General features: G+C 45.3%; 1 protein-coding gene across 1 annotated transcript in view; it reads right to left on the bottom strand.

The window, feature by feature from the left end:
• Positions 1 to 13,466, bottom strand: part of ACTL8 (actin like 8) — an 86,142-nt gene that overhangs the window by 33,017 nt on the left and 39,659 nt on the right. The gene's annotated exons all lie outside the window — the stretch shown is intronic.

Raw genomic sequence — 13,466 nt, 5'->3', positions numbered from 1 at the left:
ATGTGCAGCAATTTTACCGAGTTTCCTAGCAGCCAAAGCAAAGAGGGAAACAATCAACTCATGGTGACTGATGGTTGCTCAGTATCTGTTTTCCAGGCTTTGAGGCCTGAGAGTCATTTCTCCTGTGGAACCTTGAGAGGACAGTGCAGTTGATGGGCAATGCCAGCAACAGTTCCAGTGGCAAATGCAATAACAAGCATTGCAGTACAATGTATTTTAATCCTCCCAACAACCCTGGGTATCGTTGTTAATTGTCATCCAGGTTTTACAGAGGAGGAAACCAAGGAAGGTCACAAAGCTAGTGAGTAGCAGAGCTGAGATTCCAGTCCAGGACGTCAGACTCCATAATCCAGGCCCTTAACCAAGGTCTTGAAGGTTAGCCAGACCTGGGTTCAAATCTTATCCATGGCCTACAGCTGACCAGCCTTGGGCAAGTACCTGTGCCTCTCTGAGCTTCTGTCCCTTACCAGGGTTAGGAATAATCTCATAAACCAAACAGGTATTTGTGAGAAATCAGCAAAAGAAATTTGCATGTAATAGAAAATGGGTGAGACTGCCTGGTGCCCTGGAATTACTGCTAAAGCCAAAATGGGAGACAAGGAGGGCCACATACCCTTAGATTCTAGAGAGTGCTTACAAGGCACTTGTAAGTGAAATTGGAGCCAGTCTACCCCTTCGTGTCCCCTCTAAGATTTTCCAGGAAGCAGTGAAACTCTCTGCCCACATATATTATGCACAGAAGGTCGGCCTTACACAGAGCTGAGCATGGGGCACAGGGCAGTGCCGTGGGCAGAGATGGCGTTTATTAAGAAGCCCACACCAGGAGATGCCGTTGGAGCAGCAGGACCACCAGAGTGCGTGGAACCAACCCAAACCAGGGTGGGTAGCCCCCCACCCTCTGCAACACTGCCTGGTCCCGTAAGGAGTGAGTCCCTGTCCTCCCCTGCCCTGCAGGACCTGGGAAAGTTTGGGGGTGGGAACAGAATGGAAAGCCTTTGATGAAACGTGAGATTCAAGGTTCTAAACAGACTGGGCTACATTGTCATAACTGGAAAGGACCAGAAAATAGTGAAATCTGCCTGAGGACATTAAGCCCCCAGGAAGGAGAACTTGAAGAAACTTCTGAAAGGCAGCAAGTAGAAAAATCAAAACCATTTCCAGTTTTTACCCACAAAGCTTTCCAGCCAACTGGCCATGTAGGTAAAGCCCTTTGCACAGGGTCTGTGCACAGAACAGGTGGTCAAATGCATCAGCTCCCTGTATGTAGGGGTGAGAGGGCCGTGATCAATCCCTCCAAGCCCCTCCCCTAATTGGGGACCCACACTGGGGGACTTAAGAGTCCTCTCATGAGACCTGTCCCTTGCATCCGTCTCTACCCTGCTGACCTCTGTCTGATTCTCCTTGACCTTCAGTCTGCTACCTACTTGGGTGACTAGTGACAACAGGCCAGGGTCCTCAGTTTCTTCACCTTCTCTTTTGTCTCCCATCTTCACCACTGCTGGGGAGAGGTCTCAGAAAAGCATCAAAGTTAAGCCAAAAGAGGCCATTGCCACCACAGCAGGAGGAGAGACCCCACTCAGGAAAGAGGCCCCCTTAACTCTGCAATTATAGTCTCATTGTCCCCATGTCAACATAAAGGTGGGGGACAGGATGAGCAGGGCTCTGGGGGAGGACAAAGGGGTAGAGTAAGAGGAGAATGAGAAGGATGGAGGGGGGACTTCTAGCCACCCATCTAAGACTCAAAGAAACAGAAAATAAATGTCGTACTCAGATCTCTGGTCTCCACGTAGGATGTGATTATGAGAAAGACTGGCCTCTTTCCTGTGCCTGAAGCGACCAGAAAACTCTGCCAGATACCTGAAGGCAAAGCCACATGGTCACACAGTCTTCAAGCAGTTCTTTGTTAAACAAGGAAGCATCTCCACGTGTTTGATAACCAGCCACAGGTCTGTGAAATGTAACTGAGCCTCAGTTTCCCCACTTTGTCAAGAAGGGTTAAAAACATGTCCTCTAGGAAGCTGAGGGTTAAGGTGATGGGAAAAGGAATGTAAGGCACTGGGAGGGGACGTGTGCCTACAGAAGGAACCTAATAAGTGCTCGGTTGGCCCTTCCTCAAGCTCAGACTGAGGCAGCTGCCCTCAGTTGGCTGAGCTGCACACTGCTCTGGCACAAAGAAGAGGGGGTGCCCACACCACAAGGGCCCGCGGCGGGGGCAGGCCCTGGCTGCAGCCCAGGACAGAGGGGCAGGAATCCAAACAAGGAAACTGCGAGTCACGAACCCCACAGATGGCAGAGAGCAGCGCCACGAACACGCATCTCGTCTCCAGTTAGGAAGAATCAAGTTAGGGTGAGCTCTTATTTTCTCCCTCTCTCTTCCCCGTGTGATGTGTTTCTGACACTAATCAGGGATTCATCCTCTTGGGAGCCAACAATAATGATTAATGGTGTTAAATATAGCCAGAGACTGCAGGGGCAAAATTAGGCGCCATGCATAAAACATCACCCGCCTAGTCAGGCAGGCGAATCAGCTGTGCCTCGGGACTTGGTGGCCCTGGACCAGCGCCCACCATCGTGCAGCCCAATCCAGCCACCTCCTCGCCGTCTGCTCACAGGGGTGTCTGCCAGGGTGCCCGCCCTTCAATTTGCGCCCATATGTGCCTCTTACAGACCTCAAGTTAACCCAGATTAAAGGAATCAGCTTTAGAGTTAACCCAGATTAAAGGAATTGTCATCGAAGTGGTGGAGACAAAATGTGCATGGGGCCCCAACGGACCTGGGCTCAAATCCCAGCTCCTCTACTTGCTCAGTGGCCTTGGGAAACTCACATCCCACCTCGGCACCTCAGTTTACTCTTCTGTGAATGGCTTCTCTGTAGCCAATGAGGTGGTATCAAGGCATAGTGAGAGCCAGACATTTAGTGGGTACCCAGAAAATGCTAGCTCCCTTCCTCCTCCTCCCATACCCGAACAGCTGTGTGACCTAGGGCAAATCACTCAGCCTTTCTGAATTTGCAGGTGACCTTCTCACCTACAAAATGGTATCAACCCTCAAGGGGCATGGAGAACACCTTTGGTGTGCTGCCATATGCAGTCATTATGCTGTGGGTAGATATGAGTGCCAACGACCTGCCAGGCACTGTACTAGGTTTGGGGGCAGCCCAAAGACTGAGACAGTCAGTCTGGGCTCTCATGGAGCTTGCAGTCGAGTGGGGGAAACAGTCAAAAAGGCGAACAAAGTAACTACAAAATATAAAGTATTTTCTAAGGGAAAAACAAGCGGCTAACACAAACCAACAGGGACTAGAGGTGGCTGCTCTGTGGAGATGATTCATGAGGAACTGACCCTTTTAGGAGCATGGGACAAGTTCTTTTCTTCCAGGAAGTCACTTTCCTAGGCCTCCCCTACCCACGTGAATGTCCCTTCATTTCCTGACACAGATCCCCTCACTTGGGGGGTGTCTGGGAGTGACCAAAATGGCTCATCCTACTAAGATCAGCAATCTTCACGGTAGTGCATGTGTCCCAGTATGCATTCATTTATGGTTATAAACATGCACTGCCTTCCTAATTTTATGTACATCATTAAACACATAAAAATATACCTTTAGAGGAGAAGATGAGGACATAAATAGAAATGAAGTTCTAATTCTGTCTCCCAGGTTCTGTTCACACTCCTGAGGATCCACATAACCCACTCCAGCGACCATTGATCAAGAGCAGCCAGCAGCCCCAGAGGTGGCCCGAGGCATGCCAGGAAGTTGGTGGGCAGATGCAGGCCTGGCCCCTCCTACCGCAGATGCACCAGAAAGGAGTCAAGTTGTCCGTCCATAGCTCAACACCCCCCTCCGTCCCCACTGGTGGGTATGGGCTCAGGGCCCCTTTCTGTTAGGCACTCAACCTTCCCCTGCCAAGTAGCACACGCCCACCCCACCCCCACCCTCCTCTGCACCCAGACCTCCTCCTATGGCCCGGGTGAGCCATGCAATGACCTTCCTATGTTACAACCCCTCCTTCAGTTCCTTCCTCTGAGCACTTCCCCTCACCACTCTCCTGCCTCCCTGGCTGATTCAGCTTCCATCCCTGAAGTATCAGCTAAGGCAACCCCACATCATGGAGCAGAGAGAAGATGACACCTAGGTGGGGAGACTGGGTGAGGCTGCCCAGGGCAAGCAGTGACCTTCCTGGGAGCTTGGGCCTCTGCCTGCCTAATGCCTGAGGGCACTAGGCCTTGGCACACCTGTATCCTGCATCCTGGATAGGAGGCTCTGAGCTGAGGTAACAGTGCCTGACCCCAGGCCCCCAGCGCTCCATTAAGCAGAGTGTAAGTAACTTTGTGACACTGAGCTCCTTGAGAGTGGGATAATTTCTAATTATCCACATCTGTGGTGGGTGGCCCAGGGCCTGGTGCTGATCATAAGCTTGGCAAATATTTGTTAGACCAAGTTAGTGATGGAAAAAAAAGGCAAACAATTATAAGTGAGATAGATATCTTAGCCAACCTTAGAGATCCAGAAACCTCAGAAGAAAAGACAGGTATTTCTAACTGTGTAACAATTCACAGGTTTTGCATGGCAAAGGATACCATAAACAAGATTAACAGACAACTTGAAATCTCTTGCAATATAGTTGCCCTGCAGAGGCCCCAAGACAGTTAATGTGCTGTACAGAGAGCTGATAACTTGACAAGAAGGGAACAGATGATCCTATGGACAAACGAGCAAAGGATTCACAGAGGCAATTCACAGGCAGGCACATCCAAATGGCCAAATAGATAGATGAAAAGATGCTCAGACTCACCACTAGTGCGGGAAATGCAAATTAAAACTAACAACGAAATATCACTTTATACCTCACTACCTGGTCCAAACTAACAACACCGAAAACAACTCTTGCTGGTGGGATACAGGGAAAAGATGACTCTCAAATTATAAGAGTAAAACGAGAAGTGTTACAGCCTCTGAGGAAATCAAGCTGACAGCAGCTATTAAAATTCAAAGTACATAAACCTTTTGACCCAGCAATTTGACTCCTGGAATCTTACCCCAGTGAAATAAAATCTGAGGATGTACCTAAGGATGTATGGGTACATGGAGGATTACCTTCATGCTGCTCATTATGGTAACAATAGGAAATGAGTGATAATCTATAGGGCAATGGTTGGTGCAATCACAGTACATCCATGCTTTGGAATATTATACAGTCATTAAAAAGAATGTGCTAGAACTACAGCTTTTGGTGTAGAAAGATTTCTACAAGGCATTGTTGAAGGAGAGATGATCCAGGAATGTAGAAATATTAACATGTTTGTATACAATTGTGAAAACATGGGACATATGAAAAGATCTATACAAGATCATTATGTTGGCATCAAGGTAGAAATAAGAGGGATGAGAGAGGGGATTAAAGATGGCAGTATGAGAACTGAGACATAAACTCCTCCCAAAACTGCATATAATATGAAAATATAGCAAATACAACTAATCCTGAAAGTGCAACAGGAAAGAAGACTACGACAGACTGCCTACATCTGGGAAAAAGAGAAGATCTCATGGAAAAGGGTAAAGTAGCAAAGCCACAATCTGGTGGGACCCAAGGCCTACCACCATCCCAGCTCACTGGCAGGAGGAAGAGAAACAGAGTGGGGAGGGGTTGGAGGCCTAAGACTGCTGAACACCTAGCTGTGGAGATCTGCTCTGGGAGCAGGAACCTACATTACATGGTGCTCTGGAGATTAATGGGGTTGGAAAGCTAAGACAGGCAGAATACTCGGAGAGACTGAGATTCCAGCCACTTGTGGAGAACAGGTACCCACAACTGGCCTCTCTGGGACAAAAGAAAGGTGGGCACTCAGAGAGACCTGCCAACAGCAAGAGGGCTGCTAAAGTTGCAAAGATTGCACAGAGCTTGCTGCTCAGGAGAAAGGACAGGTGGACAAAATTGCCCCAGTGCACTCAGTCCAGCAGGTTGGGAACTTTCAGGAGCTTCAGGTCCTTCATCCCCCTGGCTGGCAACATAGCCCGGAGGCCCCCTATTGCGATATGCAACCTGCCACTCCTTCCTCCCAGCCAGCCCAGCTCACAAACCTGCTGCCCCTGCCATCGTGCCAGGCCAACTGGAGGGCAGCCCCACATACAGTGGCTACAGGGGCATAATGCAGAGGCTGCTCTCTGCACACTCAGCCCACTGGCCCTGGCAATGGAGGCAGGAACTGCAGCCAGGAAGCAGGAAAGAGCTCTTTCCTCCTGGCAGTCAACAGCACTGCTCGCCTGCAACCCTGGCCATCGCTCCAGGTGCTAAGCAGCTCCAGAGAGTAGAGATTCTGGGCACTAGAGGGCACTGCTTACACAAAGTTATTATTACATAATATGAATATGCATTACAAAAATGAAACATCAAAAGAACCTAGTACAAACCAAAATCCCACAAACACCAGAAAGAGAGCCAAGTGAAACTGAAATCACAAATCTTCCTGAGAAAGATTTCAAACTAAAAATCATAAACATACTCACAGAGCTACAGAAAGATATTAAAGACCTCAGGGAGGAATTCAAGAAAAAGACAGAAACTTTGAAAAATACAGTACCCAAAATGAAACATACAATGGAGGGATTTAAAAGAGATTAGATGAAGTAGAGGAGATGGTAAATGAAATAGAAATTAGAGAACACAAATACAAAGAAGCTGAGGCACAGAGAGAGAAAAGGATCTCTAGGAATGAAAGAATATTGAGAGAACTATATGACCTATCCAAACGGAACAATATTCACATTATAGAGGTACCAGAAGAAGAGAGAGAAAAAGGGATAGAAAGTGTCTTTGACGAAGTAATTGCTGAAAACTTCCCTAATCTTGGGAAAGAGATAATAATCTCTCAGGCCACAGATCTCCCAACAAAAGGGACCAAGGAAGACAACACCAAGACATATAATAAATAAAATGGCAAAGATCAAGGACAGGACAGAGTATTAAAAGCAACCAGACAGAGAAAAAAGATCACATGCAAAGGAAAATCCATCAGGCTATCATCAGACTTCTCAACAGAAACTTTACAGGCCAGAATGGAGTGGCATGATATATTTAATGCAATGAAACAGAAGGGCCTCGAACCAAGAATACTTTATCTGGCAAGATTATCATTTAAATTTGAAGGAGGGATTACACAATTTCCAGATAAGCAAAAGTTGAGGGAATTTATCTCCCACAAACCATCTCTAAAGTGTATTTTGGAGGGATTGCTATAGATGGAAGTGCTTCTAAGGCTAAATATATGTCACCAGAGAAAATAAAACCACAATAAAGAAAGTAGACCAATTAATTACTAAGGAAATACAAAATTATATCAACTCCCCAAAGGTCAGTCAAGGGATACACAAAGAGTAGAGAACATGACACCCAATACACAAAGAATGGTGGAGGAAGAAAAAGAAGAGAAGGGGAAAAAAAACCTTCAGACTGTGTTTCCAATAGCGTACTGAGTGAGTTAAGTTAGAATACCTGATAGTAAAAAAGCTACCCTCTAACCTTTGGTAACCATGAATCTAAAGCCTGCAATGGCAGTAAGTACATATCTATCGATAATCACCCAAAATATAAATGGACTGAATGCACCAATCAGAAGACACAGAGTTACTGAATGGATAAAAAAAACAAGACCCGGAGGGGGAGCCAAGATGGCGGCGTGAGTAGAGCAGTGGAAATCTCCTCCCAAAAACACATAGAGCTATGAAAATATAACAAAGAAAAATCTTCCTAAAATAGAGACCACAGGACACAGGACAACATCCAGACCACATCCACACCTGCAAGAACCCAGCGCCTTGCGAAGGGGGTAAGATACAAGCCCCAGCCCGGCGGGACCCGAGCGCCCCTCCCCCCGGCTCCCGGCGGGTGGAGAGAAACCGGAGCGGTTTTTTTTTTTTTTTTTTTTTTTTTTGGCGAGCGCTTCTTGGAAGCCTTAGAGGGACGGGCCCCCGTTGCTGGGGAGGCAGGGTGGCGGGACCGGTGAGGAGGTGCCTGGGAACAGCGCCGGAGGACAAAGAATATCCCGCGTTTCTCCCTGCGAGACCTGGGGGCGGGTGCCTGAGACCGGTGCCTGAGGACGGAGGAGGTCGCGCGTTTTTCCCCTTTTTTTTTTTTTTCTCTTTTTGGCGAGCGCTTTTTGGAAGCCTTGAAGGGACGGGGACCCCAGTGCTAGGGAGGCACGGTGGCGGGACTGGTGAGCGGGTGGCTGGGACCGGCGCCTGAGGACAAAGAATATCCCCCGTTTTTCCCTGCGGGACCGGTGGGCGGGTGCCTGAGACCGGCACTTGAGGACAGAGGAAATCGCGCGTTTTTCCCCTTTTTTTTTTCTCTTTTCTGCGAGTGCTTTTTGGAAGCCTAAAAGGGACAGGGACCCCGGTGCTAGGGAGGCAGGGCGGCGGGACTGGTGAGCGGGTGCCTGGGACCGGCACCTGAGGACAAAGAATATCCCGCATTTTTCCCTGTGGGACCGGTGGGTGGGTGCCTGAGACCAGCACCTGAGGACGGAAGAAATTGCGCGTTTTTCCCCTTTTTTTTCTCTCTTTTTGCCGAGTGCTTTTTGGAAGCCTTGAAGGGACAGGGACCCCGGTGCTAGGGAGGCAGGGCGGCGGGACTGGTGAGCGGGTGCGTGGGACCAGTGCCTGAGGACAAAGAATATTGAGCGTTGCTTCCCTGCGGGACCGGTGGGTGGGTGCTTTTTGGAAGCCTTGAAAGGACAGGGACCCTGGTGCTAGGGAGACAGGGCAGCAGGACCAGTGAGCGGGTGCCTGGGACCGGCACCTGAGGACAAAAAAAAAAAAAAAAAAAAAAAAAATCGCTTGTTTTTTCCTTTTTTTTCCTTTTTTTTTTCTCTTTGTTTCTGTTCCCTCTCTCATTGTTGCTGCTGTTGTTTTGGTTTGGAGAGTGCTTTTTGGAAATCTTAAAGGGGCAGGACAGGTCACTTAGACCAGAAGCAGGGAATCTGGGGATCTCTGGGCACTCTAACCCCCTGGGCAGCAGGGAGCACAGAGGCCCCTTACGGAGATAAATAGTCTCCTGGCTGCTCCCCCTCCAACGGGGCTCCACCATTTTGGAGGAACAGCCCCAGCCAGGCCAAGCCCACAGCAACAGCGGAGATAAACCCCAAAGCAACTGGGCAGGAAGCAGAAGCCCTGTCTGCGCACAGCTGCCCAACACAAGCCACTAGAGGTCGCTATTCTCCCAGGAAAAGGCTACAAACCAACAAGAAGGGAAGCTCTTCCAGCGGTCACTTGTACCAGCTCTGCAAACTATCTCTATCACCATGAAAAGGCAAAACTACAGGCAGACAAAGATCACAGAGACAACACCTGAGAAGGAGACAGACCTAACTAGTCTTCCTGAAAAAGAATTCAAAATAAAAATCATGAACATGCTGACAGAGATGCAGAAAAAAATGCAAGAGCAATGGGATGAGATGCAGAGAAAAATGCAAGAGCAGTGGGATGAAGTCCGGAAGGAGATCACAGATGTCAGGAAAGAGATCACAGAAGTGAAACAATCCCTGGAAGGATTTATAAGCAGAATGGATAAGATGCAAGAGGCCATTGAAGGAATAGAAGCCAGAGAACAGGAACGTATAGAAGCTGACATAGAGAGAGATAAAAGGATCTCCAGGAATGAAACAACACTAAGAGAAATATGTGACCAATACAAAAGGAAAAACATTCGTATTATAGGGATACCAGAAGAGGAAGAAAGAGGAAAAGGGATAGAAAGTGTCTTTGAAGAAATAATTGCTGAAAACTTCCCCAAACTGGGGGAGGAAATAATCGAACAGACCATGGAATTATACAGAACCCCCAACAGAAAGGATCCAAGGAGGACAACACCAAGACACATAATAATTAAAATGGCAAGGATCAAGGACAAGGAAAGAGTTTTAAAGGCAGCTAGAGAGAAAAAGGTCACCTATAAAGGAAAACCAATCAGGCTAACATCAGACTTCTCAACAGAAACCCTACAGGCCAGAAGAGAATGGCATGATATACTTAATGCAATGAAACAGAAGGGCCTTGAACCAAGGATACTGTATCCAGCACGACTATCATTTAAATATGATGGTGGGATCAAACAATTCCCAGACAAGCAAAAGCTGAGGGAATTTGCTTCCCACAAACCACCTCTACAGGGCATCCTACAGGGACTGCTCTAGATGGGAGCACCCCTAAAAAGAGCACAGAACAAAACACACAACATATGAAGAATGGAGGAGGAGGAATAAGAAGGGAGAGAAGAAAAGACTCTCCAGACAGTGTATATAACAGCTCAATAAGTGAGCTAAGTTAGGCAGTAAGATACTAAAGAAGCTAACCTTGAACCTTTGGTAACCACGAATCTAAAGCCTGCAATGGCAATAAGTACATATCTTTCAATAGTCACCCTAAATGTAAATGGACTTAATGCACCAATCAAAAGACATAGAGTAATAGAATGGATAAAAAAGCAAGACCCATCTATATGCTGCTTACAAGAAACTCACCTTAAACCCAAAGATAAGCATAGACTAAAAGTCAAGGGATGGAAAAACATATTTCAGGCAAACAACAGTGAGAAGAAAGCAGGGGTTGCAGTACTAATATCAGACAAAATAGACTTCAAAACAAAGAAAGTAACAAGAGATAAAGAAGGCCACTACATAATGATAAAGGGCTTAGTCCAACAAGAGGATATAACCATTCTAAATATATATGCACCCAATACAGGAGCACCAGCATATGTGAAGCAAATACTAACAGAACTAAAGAGGGAAATAGACTGCAATGCATTCATTGTAGGAGACTTCAACACACCACTCACCCCAAAGGATAGATCCACCGGGCAGAAAATAAGTAAAGACACACAGGCACTGAACAACACACTAGAACAGATGGACCTAATAGACATCTATAGAACTTTACATCCAAAAGCAACAGGATATACATTCTTCTCAAGTGCACATGGAACATTCTCCAGAATAGACCACATACTAGCTCACAAAAAGAGCCTCAGTAAATTCCACAATATTGAAATTCTACCAACCAATTTTTCAGACCACAAAGGTATGAAAGTAGAAATAAATTCTACAAAGAAAACAAAAAGGCTCACAAACACATGGAGGCTTAACAACATGCTACTAAATAATCAATGGATCAATGAACAAATCAAAATAGAGATCAAGGAATATATAGAAACAAATGACAACAACAACACTAAGCCCCAACTTCTGTGGGATGCAGCGAAAGCAGTCTTAAGAGGAAAGTATATAGCAATCCAGGCACACTTGAAGAAGGAAGAACAATCCCAAATGAATAGTCTAACATCACAACTATTAAAACTGGAAAAAGAAGAACAAATGAGGCCTAAAGTCAGCAGAAGGAGGGACATAATAAAGATCAGAGAAGAAATAAACAAAATTGAGAAGAATAAAACAATAGCAAAAATCAACGAAACCAAGAGCTGGTTCTTTGAGAAAATAAACAAAATAGATAAGCCTCTAGCCCAACTTATTAAGAGAAAAAGAGAGTCAACACAAATCAACATAATCAGAAATGAGAATGGAAAAATCACGACAGACTCCACAGAAATACAAAGAATTATTAAAGACTACTATGAAAACCTATATGCCAACAAGCTGGAAAACCTAGAAGAAATGGACAACTTCCTAGAAAAATACAACCTCCCAAGACTGACCAAGGAAGAAACACAAAAGTTAAACAAACCAATTACAAGCAAAGAAATTGAAACAGTAATCAAAAAACTACCCAAGAACAAAACCCCGGGGCCGGACGGATTTACCTCGGAATTTTATCAGACACACAGAGAAGACATAATACCCATTCTCCTTAAAGTGTTCCACAAAATAGAAGAAGAGGGAATACTCCCAAACTCATTCTATGAAGCCAACATCACCCTAATACCAAAACCAGGAAAAGACCCCACCAAAAAAGAAAATTACAGACCAATATCCCTGATGAATGTAGATGCAAAAATACTCAATAAAATATTAGCAAACAGAATTCAACAGTATATCAAAAGGATCATACACCATGACCAAGTGGGGTTCATCCCAGGGATGCAAGGATGGTACAACATTCGAAAATCCATCAACATCATCCACCACATCAACAAAAAGAAAGAAAAAAACCACATGATCATCTCCATAGATGCTGAAAAAGCATTTGACAAAATTCAACATCCATTCATGATAAAAACTCTCAGCAAAATGGGAATAGAGGGCAAGTACCTCAACATAATAAAGGCCATATATGATAAACCCACAGCCAGCATTATACTGAACAGCGAGAAGCTGAAAGCATTTCCACTGAGATCGGGAACCAGACAGGGATGCCCACTCTCCCCACTGTTATTTAACATAGTACTGGAGGTCCTAGCCACGGCAATCAGACAAAACAAAGAAATACAAGGAATCCAGATTGGTAAAGAAGAAGTTAAACTGTCACTATTTGCAGATGATATGATACTGTACATAAAAAACCCTAAAGACTCCACTCCAAAACTACTAGAACTGATATCGGAATACAGCAAAGTTGCAGGATACAAAATTAACACACAGAAATCTGTAGCTTTCCTATACACTAACAACGAATCAATAGAAAGAGAAATCAGGAAAACAATTCCATTCACCATTGCATCAAAAAGAATAAAATACCTAGGAATAAACCTAACCAAGGAAGTGAAAGACTTATACTCTGAAAACTACAAGTCACTCTTAAGAGAAATTAAAGGGGACACTAATAAATGGAAACTCATCCCATGCTCATGGCTAGGAAGAATTAATATCGTCAAAATGGCCATCCTGCCGAAAGCAATATACAAATTTGATGCAATCCCTCTCAAATTACCAGCAACATTCTTCAATGAATTGGAACAAATAATTCAAAAATTCATATGGAAACACCAAAGACCCCGAATAGCCAAAGCAATCCTAAAAAAGAAGAATAAAGTAGGGGGGATCTCACTCCCCAACTTCAAGCTCTACTACAAAGCCATAGTAATCAAGACAATTTGGTACTGGCACAAGAACAGAGCCACAGACCAGTGGAACAGATTAGAGACCCCAGAAATTAACCCAAACATATATGGTCAATTAATATTTGATAAAGGAGCCATGGACATACAATGGCAAAATGACAGTCTCTTCAACAGATGGTGCTGGCAAAACTGGACAGCTACATGTAGGAGAATGAAACTGGACCATTGTCTAACCCCATATACAAAGGTAAACTCAAAATGGATCAAAGACCTGAATGTAAGTCACGAAACCATTAAACTCTTGGAAAAAAACATAGGCAAAAACCTCTTAGATATAAACATGAGTGATCTCTTCTTGAACATATCTCCCCGGGCAAGGAAAACAACAGCAAAAATGAGCAAGTGGGACTACATTAAGCTGAAAAGCTTCTGTACAGCGAAAGACACCATCAATAG

This window comes from Manis javanica, chromosome 4 (genome assembly GCF_040802235.1).
Source record: "Manis javanica isolate MJ-LG chromosome 4, MJ_LKY, whole genome shotgun sequence".
Classification (NCBI taxonomy): Eukaryota; Metazoa; Chordata; class Mammalia; order Pholidota; family Manidae; genus Manis; species Manis javanica.
Note: the sequence above shows the minus strand (reverse complement) of the source record. Positions and strands in the feature narration are given on the sequence as shown.